This window comes from Lepisosteus oculatus, chromosome 14, assembly GCF_040954835.1.
Source record: "Lepisosteus oculatus isolate fLepOcu1 chromosome 14, fLepOcu1.hap2, whole genome shotgun sequence".
Classification (NCBI taxonomy): Eukaryota; Metazoa; Chordata; class Actinopteri; order Semionotiformes; family Lepisosteidae; genus Lepisosteus; species Lepisosteus oculatus.
In genome coordinates, this window is record NC_090709.1 from 8,538,771 (window position 1) to 8,556,427 (window position 17,657).

Below are 17,657 nucleotides of genomic sequence, written 5' to 3' on the forward strand. Positions count from 1 at the left end.
TGAATCTCTGTCCAAGTCTTTTGGATCTTAATGACTATATGAACAAAAAATAATTTCAGGTTTACAAATTTGACACCTACTCAATTCAGAGTGCACATGTTTCTTGTTACAGAGGGGAAAAAATGCACATGAAATTTCTCATGCTCACCTATAAGGCTCTGCATGGCTTGGCACCTCATTACCTGTCTGAACTATTATCGCCCTACTCCCCACCCCGCAACCTTCTCTCTTCTAATTCTGCTCTCCTAACTGTTCCCCAAGCCCATCTACATTCTGTGGGTGACAGGGCCTTCTCCTGTTGTGCCCCCAAGCCCTGGAACTCTCTCCCCAAGGATATCACAGAGTCACCTTCTCTAAACTACTTCAAATCCAGACTCAAAACCCTCTTCTTTAGAAAAGCCTTTACTGAACTGGTTCCATTCTTCACCCCTCTGCTTTTCATAGTACCACCATCCACGGTCTCCTCTATATATTGTAATTGTGTTTTATCTTGTGTATTTTTATTTATTGTTGTTGTCATTCTGTAAAGAGCTTTGAGAAGCCTCCTTTTAAGGCGCTATCCCCATGTACCCCATGTATTAAGAAGACCCCCCTATTCCAGTATATTACCTGTAGTGTTATATTCAAAAAATCATAAAAAAAAAGAACACTTTCACAACCCAAAGCAAGGTTATATGAGGTGAGGGGGGCTGTCTGGTGTGTAAAACACTTGGTTGTAGCATTGTGAATGTTGTGCTTCAAATGCTATTGAGTCATGAAGAGGACCTCCCTATCCCAGTTTATTACATGTCTAAACGGTGCCGTATTGAAAAAATCATAACAAAAACTGAAAGAGGTTTTACAACCCAAAGCAAGCCTGGGAAAGGTCGGAGGACCTGCTTAGTGTGTAAAACACTTACTTGCAGCATTGTGGGTGCTGTGGTTTAAATGCTATTGGCTTGTGAACAGCATCCCCCTATCCTAGTGCACAGTGCCACATTCAATAAAACCATGAGAAAAAGAGATTCACAACCCAAAGCTCTGCCAGTCTTCTGTGTAAACAATCATGGAAATCATGATTTGAACATCATGGGTGCTGTTTTTAAAAAGCTGTTGAGTAAAGAATAGGAATTGTCCTGCAGAATGAAAACAGGAAATAAAGAAAGGGTTTCAGAAATAAAACAAAGCTTTATTCCCGTGCTGACAGTCAGGGTAATTGGAAACTGCTGTTCTGCTTCCTATGGTCATACAGTATATGGGTTTTTCGCATGAAACTCTATTGAGCAGTATTTCTGCGTTGTGAATGTATGTATGTATACAGCGGTCCCCCAGTGTTCCAAATGGTGCGTAATTGCGCATCAATCAAAACCCCGACTGTCAGAAAAGGATAATTAGCTCACTGATATGTTTATGGAGGGGTTGTGAAAATTTTCAATGTCGTGGTCTTTAAAATGCATTTGGTTTGAAGGCGTTCTGTGTTATATGATATGTGATATGGACACAAGAATATTCGTGCGTGGAATAAAAAGACAAACTGAAGGCTGTGAGAACATTCAAAATGTACTTTATACACAGAGCAATTGTATATACAAAGCAATTGTTTCATAAAAACACTACAGGCATGCCAAAATCGTTTTCGAACTTCAAGCTAACTTTACCCCGGTCAAAGTGATGAAGACACAGACATTTAATGAAAACGAATTTGATTCACTCAAGGCTCTGCTCTTTTGTTGTGATGTCATTTTAATTAATGTTAGCTGTGATTAGGTGTCATTTTTGTCTCTTTTAACTTAAGAGTTAAAGAGTTTAAGAGTCTGCTCCTTTCTTCCTGGTATAGAAATAACATGTTCCATGTTTACAACCACCACTATAAATTATTTGTTCAGCTCTAACACCTGTCTGCGTTGACAAGGCATCTCAAAATGATATATTAAATTAGAACACGATCCTTCTGGTTACCATTCCTGTGGTTGGAGGGTTGTTTCACCCTTTTTCGTTCTTCTACAATATTTACAGACAGGGCTTTATCACTGGAGTTGTACAGAAGAAGTGTGCATCGGTCCATGAAAATCATCAGTACTGCTGTTGTCCTATGCATAGTTTAACCGAGAGCACTTAAAAGATGCAAAAAGCTTTCAAAGAAAACAGAATTAAAAGACAGCAGAGTAAGGCGGTAAAAAAGCACTCCCCCGTCGAGGAATTAACCACTGTCGACCGTGTGACTGGATATAAAAATAACTGATTCGTTTTTGCCCAGTCTCTGGAAGCTTCAATGCGATTATTTTTCCTTCCTTATTTCTTCATTCCCATGAATTTACTCTGTAGTAGAGGAAACACGAAAGTGAGAAATTGCAGGCATTCTCCCTGAGCACACACTACTGGGAATGTAGCTCAGTGGTAGAGTGCATGCTTCGCATGTATGAGGTCCCGGGTTCAATCCCTGGCATCTCCATGTGCTTTATATTATTGTGCTCACATCGCAATCTTCTGTTGAGTGAGAACTCTTTGTCGGTGTTCATAGAGAGCCAGGTTTACACAATTAAGTTCAGTCACACACAAAGTGCTACAGTGTTGCTCTGCTGTTTTAAATGTACCTCCAAAGCATTTAGTTCTGTTAACTACCAAATGATTTGAACTAATTTAACGTCATATTCAGGAAATCCAGAGAACGTCTCCACACTTGTCGTGGCTGTTGAAGAAATCACCTGTTAAATCTCACCCGGGATTTCTTGAGAAATCATTCAGCGAGTGAGTCCTCCCTCTGGACTCCGCACTAAACTGAAAGCTGCGCGAATTCCTCACTGCGTGTCCTGTACTGTTACAGGTGCTCTCGTGTAGATGTGGAGCACAGCCATAAGGACACTTTGAACTTTTTCCATATGTGAAGGAAAAGGCAAAAGAGCATGAATAGTATTAATCGTTTAAAATATCCATGGTACAACTCGAGAAAGTACTGAAGGACTAAACAACGACTTTTGATGATTACAAGAGATTCAAGAAACACAACCATCCACACACGGGCTTGGATCCTGAACGCTTAAGTTAAGACAAAGCGAAGGACACGAACTGTAAACTCTCTTCACGTCTTACCGTTTGTGAAATAAAACAATTTCTTACTTTCTTAATAATTTCTTACTGCTGATAGACGATTTATTGCATTTTAACAAAATCACAATTACAAACATTTTGGGTTAAACTGTTATTCACACACTCTAACGAAGATAAACGTTAGTGTCTTCCGGTGTGTGAGCCCATTTCTAATAAGAATAAAAAATAAGTTATATAAATTGAATTGTTCTACTTTTTATACTTACATAGTCTTATTAATATTTCAGTTAAATATTTTCTTCTGTAGTAATACTAGTCTCGATTTACAATTTTTGGACATGGTGCATCTTAAATAACTTTGTTATTAGTTTCGGTTTTGGAAAATCGCGCCCAGAAGCTACCAAAACTGGTAATGCAATAGCAGCCTTCTGGGTGGAAAACAAAAAGTATTTCTTGGTATGAATCCTAGCTCATTTATAGGCGGCATTCTAGGACTTCTCGCTTCAGAAATCCTGTCAACGCATCGTACGTTTCTACTCCATCAATATCAGGAGTATTATCACTACCAAACGCTAAGAATAGATCCTTGCAATACAAGATCTTCGTTGGAAAATTGTTTATTTTTTTTAAATATTTTCAATACCATCCAAAAAGTCAAGTTTCAATTGTATGCAACTGATGAGATCTCTCTTCGATGGAAGTTATAAGTACATCCAAAACACGTTTCTTGTGGATCCAGAAGAGGATCATTATGAGGCTCAAAACATGCCTGTCTCTTCATTTTTTGAGGACGAATTGATTATTGAGGTGTAATCATTGGTTCAAAACCCAAATCATCTGCTATTGCTGCTGTTTCTTTGATAGTTTCTTCAAATCCTTCAATTGGTCTTCGATATCGAGGGATAATATCATACAAATTGTGGTTTTCTTTTAATCACCAATTTTATTAAAATGTCACCTTCTTTTACAGATGTCTTGCATGTATCACAAGATATAACAGTCCCCTTGCGTCCTCAGGTAAAATGTTTTAAAAAGTACAACAAAAGTACAATATACTGAACAGCATTTATGCTTACATGTATATTAAAATGAAGGTACATATACCAAGATATTAAAATACAATTGTATAGATTTGTGAAGTTTTCCACCAAATCTGCAGTGTAATTTTGAAGTATTATAGCTGAGAATGCAAGGTGAGTATGAAGATCAAATTCAATGAGTGAAAATGATTTTCTTGGAAGTTGCCGATGTTGGTCATTATTGATCATTCCAGGTGATATTGACTTAGGTACTCAAATGTTTACTTGTTGTAGCTTGAAATGTGCAAAACACTCACATTTCTTTCAAATATAAAGATGTTTTACTGTATCTAGTGCTCTGTACTGGTCAATCTGGGTGCTATAAAATACCTATGGTTTGAGGTGCAGTATAAAGTGAATATTGGGGTGTCTCTAGTGCTGTGGGATGCTGCGTTTTAAATTGAGCAGCTCCTGAAGGCAGGACAAGGAGTCTTAGATAGATAGATGCAATTTCTTCTCATGGGATCCATAAAGTATCTATCTATCTTAACCTTTTGATTTGAAGGGAATGTAAATAACAGCCAGGTTGTCTCTTTGGTTGTGTTGTGTCTGGCTCTGTCGACAGTGCCTTTTGTTCCTTGTGTGGATTAAATCATACTTATGAATTGATCACAAACATTTAGGCATTCTCTCCTTCTGGGGTTGATTTTATCATTGTGAGTGGCCAAAGGTTTCTTATATATTTAATTAAAAGTCTTTAATTGTACAAAATTAAGAAATTACAAATGAATGACAAAATGATTTTAAAAAGTTTATTTTTAAAAAGGAAACGTTAAGAAAATGTCTTTACATTTCTGCACATCAGAAATGTTACATTCAGAATTCTATATCAATTAATCGTTTTATTTCAGAAACATATCATATTATACAAGAAAAAAGACTGAATGGAATAGGGAACTTTAAGGTCTCCCTGTTTTAAAACACAAACTGCAGGTCCTGTAGACAAAGTCAATGAGGACAGTGACTCACTGGTCAGAGCTCTCAGGTGACAGACAGTGTCAGCGTGGAAGCAGTGGAGTGAAGTGGACTCAGGTCACAGACAGTCTCATTTCTCAGAACTGTTGTAAGACTGTGTGACTCTGTTGGTGAAGCTCTTCTGTGTCTAGACCTGCTGGAGGAGGTTCTCCCAGACAGCTCTGTCAGTCTCACAGCGCCCATCCTCTCCTTGAGAGTCATCCCCAACATCATCGTAGTCAGTCCTGTCAGGGGCAGGGGCTCCTTCTTCAGAGGGCAGTGTGGGCAGGACCCTGTCCACTCCAGGGCCAGGCTGGAGGACACCTGACAGAGAGACAGACTCATGATTTGTCAAATGAGCCAGTTATTGAAATAATATTGTTACATATTAGGATTATGAAAATTGTGAATATCAAAAATGACTGAGTAGATAAATTAAAAAATAAATTAATCATAACCCCCAACTTTTAAAGATTTTGCCAAGAATATACCCAAGCATTTGGTATAGTTAAAGGCACATAAGAGATTTGTTCTTTGGAACAGCTTTATTGAAAAAAAGTAATAGTTGAGACAATTAGTTAAATATTTGTTAACAACACTACACACAACATAAACATACAACACGCAATTACAAATTTGCTAACAAGGTGTTTTAGACACCTACATCCTAAACACCCAGAAAATCCTCAAACTGCTACCAAGTATTCAGCTTTTACAGAACACCTACTTAAAAGAAAGAGATAAACCAAACCTTCTAAACCAAAGACATTATAACCTACAGTTAAATCTCTTTCTTTGTGAACCCAATTGCTACAAAATGAATGGGAACCTGTACAATTCAGGTCACTCAGCCTTTATTGGCTGTTATTGATCCTTGTAGGACATGACAGAGTGAAGCTACTGCTACTGCAAAATGCCTGATTCCCCCCTGTCTTGGATGACAGTGCAACAGAGATGGATTACTGGAGGTTATCTCTCTCATCCCTGAACTACCTAACCCACACTGAGCCCCCTGGCTGTAGCCCCTTTTACCTGAAGTGGGGTCTCCCTCACCGTCGCCCACATCACTGTATCCAGAGGGTGTCTCATCAGAGAGGAGTCTCCCTGTGAACAGAAGAGCAGGTCTGTAATGGCTCTCCCTGTTCTAAAGATGCTCCCACTAGCCAGGAGAGGCACTTTTTAACTAAGGGATTATATAAAAAAGAAATAAAAGTTTCTAAAAACAACAGAAAGGCAAGCTCTCTTTATGAGGTTCAAAGACTAAACTCCAGTCTGGTCTTTCCAGTTGATCTGGACAAGTAGTAGAAGCAAGAAGTAGCTCTCGCCTTCTATCATTCCTGGACAGTTGATTGACAATCATTTACCCAGAACTTTATGGTTGCTTTGATCTCTGAATCTCACACCTCAGCATCTCAGCAAACATCTCCTTGCTTTGCAGGCACTAGCCATGTACTGTAATTGGAATTGGAATTGATGACATTACCCAGGTGTACCTAGATTTTTTAAAACACTTACATAGTCACAATAGTGTAGTGAATGGGGATTTTAATTTTCTGTAACAATCAGAAATTATAGCAGTATATTTTGAGAGTACTTGTAGACTTTTAGGAACTAATCAAACATAATAATCTATAGTCTCACACATATATTCTAACCAGACAATATACAATTTATTGATATAATCATAATTTGCATAACAAACAATAAGCATAATAGAACATACTGTATCTGAGAAGTACTCTGCTTTGATATCAATGGCTATTAGTGGGCTAACAGTTATAGTATACAGAATAGATGTTACAATATTGTACTCAAAAGCATTTAATAGGTTTTTTTAATTCAATTGTATCTTTTTGGAAGAATTGATGATTCAGTGTAGAATTCACTTATACTTATGAAGTATCAATGCTCTAAAACCACAGTGAGGAAAACCTAGTAATTTCTGAGCCTAGTAATTCTCTCTGCAGTCAGAGGTCTTGGGGAATCTAAAGCTTTGTTCTGCCCAGACCTCATTCCCTCATCATTAATCAGCTGCTGATCAATTTAAATCAATTTAAATCTGATTGGCTAGGTGTGTCAGTAGGTGGGTTTCAGTGACACTGTGATCTTTGTGATCTAACTTTGTACAATTCAGGTCACTCAGCCTTTATTGGCTGTTATTGATCCTTGTAGGACATGACAGAGTGAAGCTACTGCTACTGCAAAATGCCTGATTCCCCCCTGTCTTGGATGACAGTGCAACAGAGATGGATTACTGGAGGTTATCTCTCTCATCCCTGAACTACCTAACCCACACTGAGCCCCCTGGCTGTAGCCCCTTTTACCTGAAGTGGGGTCTCCCTCACCGTCGCCCACATCACTGTATCCAGAGGGTGTCTCATCAGAGAGGAGTCTCCCTGTGAACAGAAGAGCAGGTCAGTAATGGCTCTGTCATTCTGACACAGACTGGCCTGTAAGAGACCTCTTCTCTTCTAGGTAGTGTTTATTTGCAGATATGAAATTAGGTTGAGACTAATTTCTAATGACAAAGGCTACTGTGGGCTGGTACAGGGGGTACTCCTTAGTCTTATTTATAATATCTCACCTGACACAGTGTCTGGACTCTGGGGCACAGTGATGGCATCATCATAGTACTCAGGGGCCTCTTCTTTCACAGAGGACATCAGCTTTCCTAAAGCACACAGAGCACAGCTTCACTGTCACACATCAGCACACTGAGTTATCTAGAGCACAGGACTGCTGGAGCTCATCAGAACACACTGATTAACTGAACATCACACAGGATCTAAAACCCCAGGCTCTAAGTACAGGAGATCAGGGGGAACCTGATTTCCAGTCCTATTCACAACTGTAATAAATGTAAAACAATTCCTAGATTTTCAAATAAGATGTTGAAGGACAACAGGGCAGAGAAGGTTTGGCTGTATTTGGACAGAGAGGGTGGTGATGTGAACCCTATGAGATACTGAAGAGGAGCCGGACACTGTCAGCAGTGACCCAGACTGAGTGATCAGGGCTGAGATCACAGAGAGAGAGTCAGATTCATGTAACTGGTGCAGAATAGTACAGACTCCGTATTCAGAGGCTGAGATCCAAGAAAGAGTAGAGAGATTCAGACTCTGGGAGTCCAGACTGGAGTTTAGTCTTTGAACCTCATAAAGAGAGCTTGCCTTTCTGTTGTTTTTAGAAACTGTTATTTCTTTTTTATATAATCCCTTAGTTAAAAAGTGCCTCTCCTGGCTAGTGGGAGCATCTTTAGAACAGGGAGATAGGTTCCCATTTATTTTGTAGCAATTGGGTTCACAAAGAGAGAGATTTAACTGTAGGTTGTAATGTCTTTGGTTTAGAAGGTTTGGTTTATCTTTTTCTTTTATGTAGGTGTTCTGTAAAAGCTGAATACTTGGTAGCAGTTTGAGGATTTTCTGGGTGTTTAGGATGTAGGTGTCTAAAACACCTTGTTAGCAAATTTGTAATTGCGTGCTGTATGTTTATGTTGTGTGTATTGGTGCAGAGTTTCCCCATGTGATTGGACTGAAATAACCCACCTGACAAGGCATCTGGACTCTGAGGTACAGTTACAGCATCATCATAGTACTCTGGGATCTCTTCTTTCAGAGAGGTTATCGAGTCTCCTGAACCACACAGAGAGACAGAGAATTTACACTTCAGGACTCAGACTTACTTTGACCATAGAGCTGCAAAGTAATTGGAAAGTGTGATTTTAAATGTTTTGTGGTGTATAGTTAAGCCAAAACTCTAGGGTCGCTGATTTATCTAATCTGAAAGGCAGTTTTTACAGCATGCTTTTCCGCAGTCTCCTTTTCTATCAAAACCAATGAGAGCAGCACCCTGTTTACCACCCCAGTATTGACCAGGTCTAGTTTTGCTGAGATAAGGCTAGTGTGAGGCAACACTGAAAAACAGACTTTATAAAGTATCAAACACATGTGGTTATATTTATATAATTCAGGATTTTCTACATAAGTTCTCTAAATATCAGCCTGGTTTGAGGTGAGAGTGAGTACTGGACTGAAGACCTCCTCACTCCCACACTGAGCCCCCTGACTCCACCTCCCCTCACCTGGTACTGGGTCTCCCTCACTGTCCTCCACATCATCGTATCCAGAGGGCAGCTCGTCAGAGAGGAATCTCCCTGTGAACAGGAGGACAGATCAATATTACCTGCAGTCAGACCGCAGACTCATTGTCTTCCACTGGCTGTGGAAGAAGCCAGGGTGTGAACAGTATCTCAGAGTTTGTGTGTTTAAGGCAGATCAGGAACTGTGAACTGTGGTGTCAGTTACTTTGACACCAGTTGAGAAAAAAAAATCCTACAGTCAGTCAGCACTGTCTCTTACTGGGAGAGAAGCCAGGTTGTCAACAGAAACACAGAGTTTATGATGCTTTCTTCACTTACTTTGACAGCAGTTGAGAAAGAAAACTCTACAGATTTAAAACCAGTATGGTGAGATTTTCTACAAGTGTTAAGTCCTCAGATCTTCCTCAGAAGATGGAGACTAATCACTCCTGAAGACTCTCTCCACTCACCTCTCCTGGGGGAGCTGTAGGTTCCCTCTATGGCCAGTTTGTACTTTATTTCCTCATAAACGGCATCATGATAGGGGGCGAGTGCTCCCTTATATAGGGCTGTGTGAGAAAACAGACACTCAGGGTTAACATGCAGGGAGAGGAGTACAAGATCAAACATTGACTACTAAACCTTCTTTGGACATTACAGCACATAAATGTTATGCTTCTGGATTTGCAAATTTCCTGATATCTCCATCTGTAATTGTTGATAATCTTTTTTAAACTTTAAATGGTTTTCTCTACCAGGTTTATTCCTCAAGGTAATTATGTAAATATAAGTTCCATGTGAGTGACAGAACTGACCACTAGAGGTCACTATGTGGATGGAGAGTTCCCTCCCTACCTTTCCTCAGATTCCTGTTCTGGATCAGCTGCCCCACTAACAGGGCCAGCACCACGAAGAGCAGAGCCCCCAGCAGCAGGAGGACCAGGGGCAAGGCAAACAGGCCTCCCAGTGGCTGTGTCTGGGGTGTTGTCCTGGTTCTGCCTGAGAGAGGGGGAGAAAATGGATGAACAGGGATCAGGAGAGGTGTTCTTGGGCTCATATACACTTCAACACATGTCCTGTTCTCCTCCTGTTCTGATATGTGGCTATCATGGCTTCAGGGTTAATCCAAGATCACCGAAGAATAGTTAAGGATTCCCAATCAAACCCATCAGGACTGTCACTAAATCAGTGAGGAAAGAGAGGACACTAGCACAAGATCTACACTGGAAATCTGAAAACACTGATCTTCACTCTGAGAGAGGAGAGGAGACATTACAACAACACAAGGAATCTGAAAACACTGATCTTCACCCTGAGGGAGGAGAGGAGACATTACAACAACACAAGGAATCTGAAAACACTGATCTTCACACTCAAGGAGGAGAGGAGACACTACAGCTACACTGGGAATCTGAAGAGACACTGATCTTCACACTCAAGGAGGAGAGGAGACACTACAACAACACTGGGAATCTGAAGAGACACTGATCTTCACACTCAAGGAGGAGAGGAGACACTACAGCTACACTGGGAATCTGAAGAGACACTGATCTTCACACTCAAGGAGGAGAGGAGACACTACAACAACACTGGGAATCTGAAGAGACACTGATCTTCACACTCAAGGAGGAGAGGAGACACTACAACAACACTGGGAATCTGAAGAGACACTGATCTTCACACTCAAGGAGGAGAGGAGACACTACAGCTACACTGGGAATCTGAAGAGACAGAAAGACAGGAGTTATCAATGACAAGGAGGATTTCTGTTCACCTGTAGCTGTTGCTGGACTGGCTGTTGTCTCTGACAAACCTGTAAAAGAGATAGGAGAGCTGTCAATATATTGCCTTTGGTTTTACAGCAGGTTGAATCCAGAGTGGTCTTAATAAAAAAAAAATCTGTACATTTGTTCCTTGAGGTCAAATCTAGGATTGCTGGATGAATGGTGTCTTGTTCAGAATTAAAGCCTAGTGCTGTTCACACACACATGGCTTTAAAACATCCAAATCTTGTGACTGATGATCTTAGTTGGATTAGTTAGATATTAAGCAGTGATAGAGTATGGGTAACATCAGTCTAACTTCTCCATTGATCTGCTACCTTGTTCATCTACAGTTCTAAGACTCTCCTCACCTAATTATTTAATTTTATACATGTTTGGATATAAATTAATAAGAATTCAGTTTAAAGCTTTTGTCTGTTCTAAATATGGCAGAACACTAATTTACAGAGCATTACTCTTCCCTCTGTACCTGAGCAGGTGATGTTAGCCACTTCTCGGTCTGTGCAGTCATTCTGACCCCAGGGGAAGGAGGGACACTGCCACAGGGTGGAGTCATGTTTGCGACAGGAGACAAAGTCCAGCCATCTGGGATCAGGGCTCAGCCTGGAGTTTATCTCACTGATGGTGCCCTTGTCTCCACAGCCCAGCTGTTTACAGATCACTGCGGCTGTGGAGTCAGTCATGCCGTTCTGACACACACTGCCCCAGGTGCCATTGTAGTAAACCTCTGCCTGTCCTGAACAGCCTGCAGACAGTCTCAGGAGAGTGTGATCTGTCAAGACAGCAGGGAAAGTCAAAGGAAACAAACCCTGGCAAGACAGCCCAACGTTTCAATCTGAACTGGTAAGAAACAACCAGCAAACAATGTGAACAGCAACCAGTCTCATTTCCCGTACTAATCCAGTTATAACTGACTCACGTAATGAAACAAGGACAGCTGTACAATAACACAGTTGACATGAATGTGACTGTGTGGTTCTGTTCATTCAGAACCTGGACAGTGCATCACACAGAGCTTTAAAATCCCATTACATGAGCAGGTTCTGACCCAAAATGTAATTCTGATCAGCTTGGCTATTCAGCAGCAGCACAACTAAGAGACTGAGGCATGAAAGTAGAATTTATCTTGAGTTTCTTTCTCTCTTTATTTATTTTTGCTGGGATGTGAATATGTGCATTCACAACTGTATCATAAATATAAATATTTATTTTAAAATTAATTCTGCATCCAGCTCAGTCTTTTCCTCAACAAGATGTATTTAAGCACTCCAGATGCAAACCATATCCACAACGTGGAATTTAAGAATATGGATTATTTTACTTAACTAACTTACTGAACACAAGATTCTCACATCCTCACAAGTCAAACATATCTAGGCACTCTAGATGCAAGCCATATCCACAATGTGGGATTAAATTATCTGAATCATTGTAATTTTAATTATCTCCCCTTACCTGAACACAGGATTCTCACATCCTCCTTGTGTCCACAGTCGTGCTGTCCCCACCATGCTGAGGGACACTCCCCCAGGGACGACTCGTTCCCCAGACAGCCCACCTCGTCCAGCCAGATGGGTCCAGTTCCCTGGCTGAAGGAGGCCGGCACTGGGGCACTTAGGGCCGTCCCACACTGGAGCTGCCTGCACACCACCTGAGAGTCTGCCAGGTCCCAGGAGTCATCGCAGACTGTCCCCCAGGAGCCATTGTGATAAACCTCCAGCCTCCCAGCACAATCATCTCCTCTCCCAACCAGCCTAAGGGATAGCTGATCTAGGACCAGAAAATTAGAGGTCAGGGGTCAGAGATCAGGAGTTCTAAGAGATCACCATGACCTCCTGTTACAAGTTGGCCCACTAGGCACAGCAGATACAGTTCAAGTACAGTGTTTCTTGACTTTTGATTAATTTAATATATACACTTACTGTAACAAATTGTTCATAAGCAGTATATATATATAATATTATATATATATATTTAATATATACAGTAAGTTTAACATATTCCACATTGTTCATAAACAGTATACCAGATAAGTTCTTTTTTCTGACCCACTGTTGGGCATAGAGACAATAGCTCCACCAGTGTCAAATTGCATTATTCAGATAGATGCGTTTCCTGTAGATCCCAAAGACCCGAGTGTGTTTGTGACACACAGAAAAAACTGCACACACACAGCTGTTGCCTCACTGACTGATCTGGGATTCCACTGAGCAACAGAGACATCAGCACACACTGAGAGCCCTGGAGATACAGAACAGGGGCTTATTCATACCTGGTGTTTTGGAAGAGGGAAGAGCTGAAGAAAGGAAGTCTGTGAAACAAACAGAGAGAGAGAAATCAGACTGTTAACCTTGTGTGAGAGGAGCAATTTAACACCAGAAATGAAACTACAAATAAAACAGCACTGATGTGATTAAGACAGTCCTCATTCTCTCTTTACCTGCTCCAGGTGAATCTCTGGTCATATTTGAGTCTGTAAAAGAGAAGAAAGGAGCTCATTTCTGTCCACAGGAGTGATGTTTCACCAGTGGAATGTCAGCTGTGTGTGGGGCTCAACTGCACATAACATCTGTAAACTTTGACTTTCTGAGACTCACTTTCTTTTCAGGCTCCTGTTTAATTGGGCTCTATTAATTAAACTAATTAAGCAGGTCAGATGTTAATTACAGGATACTGAGGTACAGAACTTTCTTTAATCTTTTAGAGCATTGATATCAACATAAATATAAAACTAAGCTTTAGTCCTCAGTGTATTTGTGCATCTATCCATCAGAAAGAAAATAACAACCTAATAACACCTTAGGGAATATTTGAGATAGATATGACATGTTTAAAACACACTCACATTTTAAGGAATATGTGTTTTCATCTTTGCATCTCTTACATAACTGGGAGTGTGTAACAGAGCAGATATTCAATAATGAAAACAGTGTGCTTCTGTGTGTAAGCAGAGGGAGTGTCACTGTGTTTTAAATACATGATTCTCACCAGAGCAGATGACTCCTGCGTCCTGTCCATGAGAGCACCCTGCTCTCCCCCATGTAGAGACAGCACAGTGTGAGAGACGGCTCTCATTGCCCTTGCACTCAAACACATCAGCCCTTACTGGTCCACTGCCCTGTCCAAACCAGGCGTGTCCTGGTGCTGCTACAGCCTCTCCACAGCCCAGCTGCTGGCAGAGAGCCCTGGCATCTCTCAGATCCCAGTACAGGTCACACACTGTCCCCCAGTCCCTGAAGAGCCACTGTAACTCCACTCGGCCAGAGCAGGAGTCAGAGCCGTTCGCCAGCCTGAACCCTGTGTATCCTGCAGATAGGAGAGAACTTCACCAGCATGACACCACAGCAGGCCACAAAAAATACAACAAATTAAAGTACCAATACAGTGAAAAAACTATAAGATCCAAAAAAACACGTGTATCTCTATTAATGCACCAGCCTGTAATAAGACAATACAGAGGAGTCAGAATTGAACACAATAAAACAATAAACAACCCAGGGTATTTCTGAATCATCCTGTATAATATGATATTATTCTAGAAACATTTTTTATTGCTCACACTTTTTTTGTTTTCGAGTAAATGAAGTTTTTTTCACATGTCACAGCATATCACTCAAATTATCACTTATATATAAAGTTTATTATTACAGTAACAAGTAAGTTAAATAACTTTTTAAAGATTTTATACGCTCCATGTTTTCACAAATTATCAATAGAGGGTGATAATGGCCAGCTTCTGCTCTATCCATCTATAACATTATTGTTATATAATGTTTAGAAATCTTAAGAATATTTTTAAAAAATCCAATAAAAATTAAAAGCAACTAATTATATTTAGACGCAACTAATTATATTTCCTTACTTACAGAACAAGATAAAATATGGTTATAATATTTTTGATGAATACCCACAAAGCTGAATGTTAAATAAAAATTCAAAAATTGTTCAACCCACTTATTGCTCCATTTACATAAAACATCTAATTAATTTAATTCCAGTTGTTGTCTGTCTGTCTGTACAGGAGAAAACTGGTCACTTACTGGCTGAGCTGTGCAGCACCAGGACAGCGAGAGAGAAGATGGACAGGCAGCTCTCCATTGTCATCAGGACAGAGCGCAGCTGAGACCCCTGTCTTCACCCTGAGACCACAGGGCAACTGAGCTGCTGCTCCGCACCCCAGACCCCCAGTAACAACACAGCCCCCCGCCCCGCCAATCACACCCAGCACTGCCTTTTCAGACTGACAGCAGGAACCTCTCACACAGGCGGGATGGCCAATCACACAGGGCCCTTTCAGTCTTCTCCATATATATCAGAGACACATCACTGTTTCCTCTCCCTGAAGACACTCCCAGCAGTGCGGAGGAGAGGAGAGACAGGAGCAGCTCTGTGTCTCACTGGTGGAAACTCACAGATACAGACAGCAGGGCTGCAGGTGCTGCAGGGGCAGGAAGAAATCAGATAAAAATTAATGTCACAGCTCTCTGACGATTTAGACTATAAGATCCAACACATAGTGAGTGAGAAACCAATAGCAGGCATAGAATAAGGACAGATATTGTGATGCCATAAGGGATTGTTTCCTCAAAGGGTGCTACTTTCCCTGGGGACTCATTTTTCCAAGTTTTCCCCATACGTAAGATAACGATGTGCAGCTCATAAGAGACAATTAGCACCCTGCTCTAGGCCACATAAAACCAGGATGGACTTGGAGAAGACAGAAAAATTCCCCAATAATTGCCTCAGCCTGGCACATATTGAAATAAAGTATTAATAAACCGTCCCCAAGATGAAGGTTTTCACTTATATTTTTATCTCTACAATTCCAGTCTTAGGCCTGAAGAAGACTGAAGCGTTGATATTTCTGTAACAGTCCTTGCCATCACACTGGCTGTTTACCTTACTTTTCCTAGCTTCATTGGTGAGGAGCTTTGTTACAATTGAAAAATCTACCTACTACCTGCTAACTGTACTTTTTTCCCACACAGTCTGAGTGGGCTGAAGTGTAGGCTGCTGCTATTAAAACAGGCTTTGGCACAGCCTAGGCTGATTCGTTTTCCCACCCTCAAGGCTGAAGGGCAGTTTTCGCCATTGCACAGGCTGTAGATACACGTTTCACAAGACAGCCCAGGCAGAAAGCACCATCCCCTCAGATCTTACACTGAACCACCTGTGTTATTTTCTTCCCCTAGCAGTTCCACACCGGGTGCCGATCGGAACACCAACACAGCCAACCGACATCCTCAAAAACAACAAGCTCCTATGTCTACTGTGCCAGGTCCAGGTCATATACTGTAAGTTCCAGCTAACAAATCATGTTTTAAATTAAGTCTGGTGTGTGGGGTGTGTGCTTGGGACCCTGCCTAGAACCTGCCGATTGCATGCTGCCCCACTCGACACTCCTCAGGAGATCACCCACTCTCCTCAGGAGATCACTCAGTCTATAACAGAGATCACCCAATCACAATATGTATAATTTACGACTCTATAACGATTGTTTCCATGAGTGAAAACAGTGTGACAATCTTACCTGTACAAGTCAGACCCACAGCTCTGTTCTTGGAGCAACTCTGCTCTGGCCTGGCTGCAGTGGGGGAGTGCTGTAGCTTGGACTCTTGTCCTCTACACTGGAACTGCTCTGACCCAACTGGACCCTGGCCCTGTCCGAAATGAGCCCCTCTGTGTATCACTGAAGGAGCCCCACAGTCCAGCTCCCGACAGACAACCTCTGCATCCTGCCAGTCAAAGTCAAAGTCGCACACTGAGGTCCAGGTGTTCTTGAGATTCACCTCCACTCTCCCGGAGCAAAGACTGTGTCCATTCACCAGCCTCACAAAACCTGCAATAGAGAACTACAGGCTGTCAGTCTGAGCAGGTAATCTCTCATAGTGCAGCTCATTGCTCACTGTCGCTGAACCTGGTGTCTGTGAAAATTAAACTTACTACCCTATGAAAATAGATTAACTTCATGTGAAAAACAGATATCATAGATTCTCAATTTAAATCTTGACTTCTTATTGTTCCATTCATAAATATATTTACACCTATAATTAGGCGTAGAAAATTACATTTTAGAAATACATACACTATTACAATCAATTGGACAATAATGCAGAGTGCTTTCAATAAGAATATAGATAATTGGATAGATATAGATAAGAAAGTAGAAAATAGGACATAAATAAAAATTAAATGAAAGAGAGGAGAGTTGGAAGAAAATCTGAAAGGTCAACGTCAAAAAGTTTAACCATAAAATATTTTGGGGCTGAACTTTTTTACAGATTGTAAAATTGATTACTTTCCTCTGGAAATAATGTAGATACATGTAGATCTAATAATTGTAGATGAATGTTAAGACTCTAAATCATCAATCTCCACCTCTGTGCTCTAGCATGTGCCTCTAAAGAAGGTTTTCAGTGCATTATTATCTGTACACTGGGGCAAATACAAGATACAAAAATCAGGGACACTAAATTTATCAGTTTGTGGAATATTACAAATCAAACTATCAGCATCATTCTAGCTGTTCCATATGTTCATAGCAATAACCACAGTGCTGAAGATGCCACCTGTGGAACACAATCGGCTGTGGAATAAGTAAAAATAGAAACTGATCACAAATCCATCCATCCATTTTCTAAATGCTTCTTCCAATTCATGGTTCCCAGTGTAGCTAGGGCTGTAGAATTAATAAATACAGAAGGAAAAACTGATCCTTATCACCAAATTCACAGA

General features: G+C 40.8%; 5 long non-coding RNA genes and 1 other non-coding gene across 6 annotated transcripts in view; 1 reads left to right on the forward strand and 5 right to left on the reverse strand.

Annotated features, from left to right (window-relative positions):
• The first annotated feature begins 2,359 nt into the window (after positions 1–2,359).
• On the forward strand, positions 2,360–2,431 carry trnaa-cgc (transfer RNA alanine (anticodon CGC)). The gene has a single exon. It is a non-coding gene; the product is annotated as a tRNA-Ala (tRNA).
• Positions 2,432–6,102: 3,671 nt separating this feature from the next.
• Positions 6,103–7,730, reverse strand: LOC138242956 (uncharacterized). The gene is made up of 3 exons (XR_011191837.1): positions 7,645–7,730; positions 7,385–7,456; positions 6,103–6,164 (listed from the first exon to the last, which is right to left on the reverse strand). It is a non-coding gene; the product is annotated as an uncharacterized lncRNA (long non-coding RNA).
• A 1,410-nt stretch (positions 7,731–9,140) lies between these two features.
• LOC138242936 (uncharacterized) lies at positions 9,141–10,182 on the reverse strand. Its single transcript, XR_011191815.1, has 3 exons — positions 9,994–10,182; positions 9,609–9,707; positions 9,141–9,213 (listed from the first exon to the last, which is right to left on the reverse strand). It is a non-coding gene; the product is annotated as an uncharacterized lncRNA (long non-coding RNA).
• A 729-nt stretch (positions 10,183–10,911) lies between these two features.
• LOC138242954 (uncharacterized) lies at positions 10,912–12,466 on the reverse strand. The gene is made up of 3 exons (XR_011191835.1): positions 12,378–12,466; positions 11,392–11,694; positions 10,912–10,951 (listed from the first exon to the last, which is right to left on the reverse strand). It is a non-coding gene; the product is annotated as an uncharacterized lncRNA (long non-coding RNA).
• A 91-nt stretch (positions 12,467–12,557) lies between these two features.
• Positions 12,558–14,047, reverse strand: LOC138242915 (uncharacterized). Its single transcript, XR_011191790.1, has 4 exons — positions 13,911–14,047; positions 13,363–13,395; positions 13,195–13,233; positions 12,558–12,692 (listed from the first exon to the last, which is right to left on the reverse strand). It is a non-coding gene; the product is annotated as an uncharacterized lncRNA (long non-coding RNA).
• A 948-nt stretch (positions 14,048–14,995) lies between these two features.
• The window catches only part of LOC138242945 (uncharacterized), a 98,146-nt gene continuing 95,484 nt past the window's right edge, over positions 14,996–17,657 (reverse strand). Inside the window, exons 2-3 of the long non-coding RNA XR_011191825.1 lie at positions 16,453–16,761; positions 14,996–15,360 (exon numbers count right to left, since the gene is read on the reverse strand). This is a non-coding gene — a long non-coding RNA (uncharacterized lncRNA). The remainder of the gene's footprint in view (positions 15,361–16,452; positions 16,762–17,657) is intronic.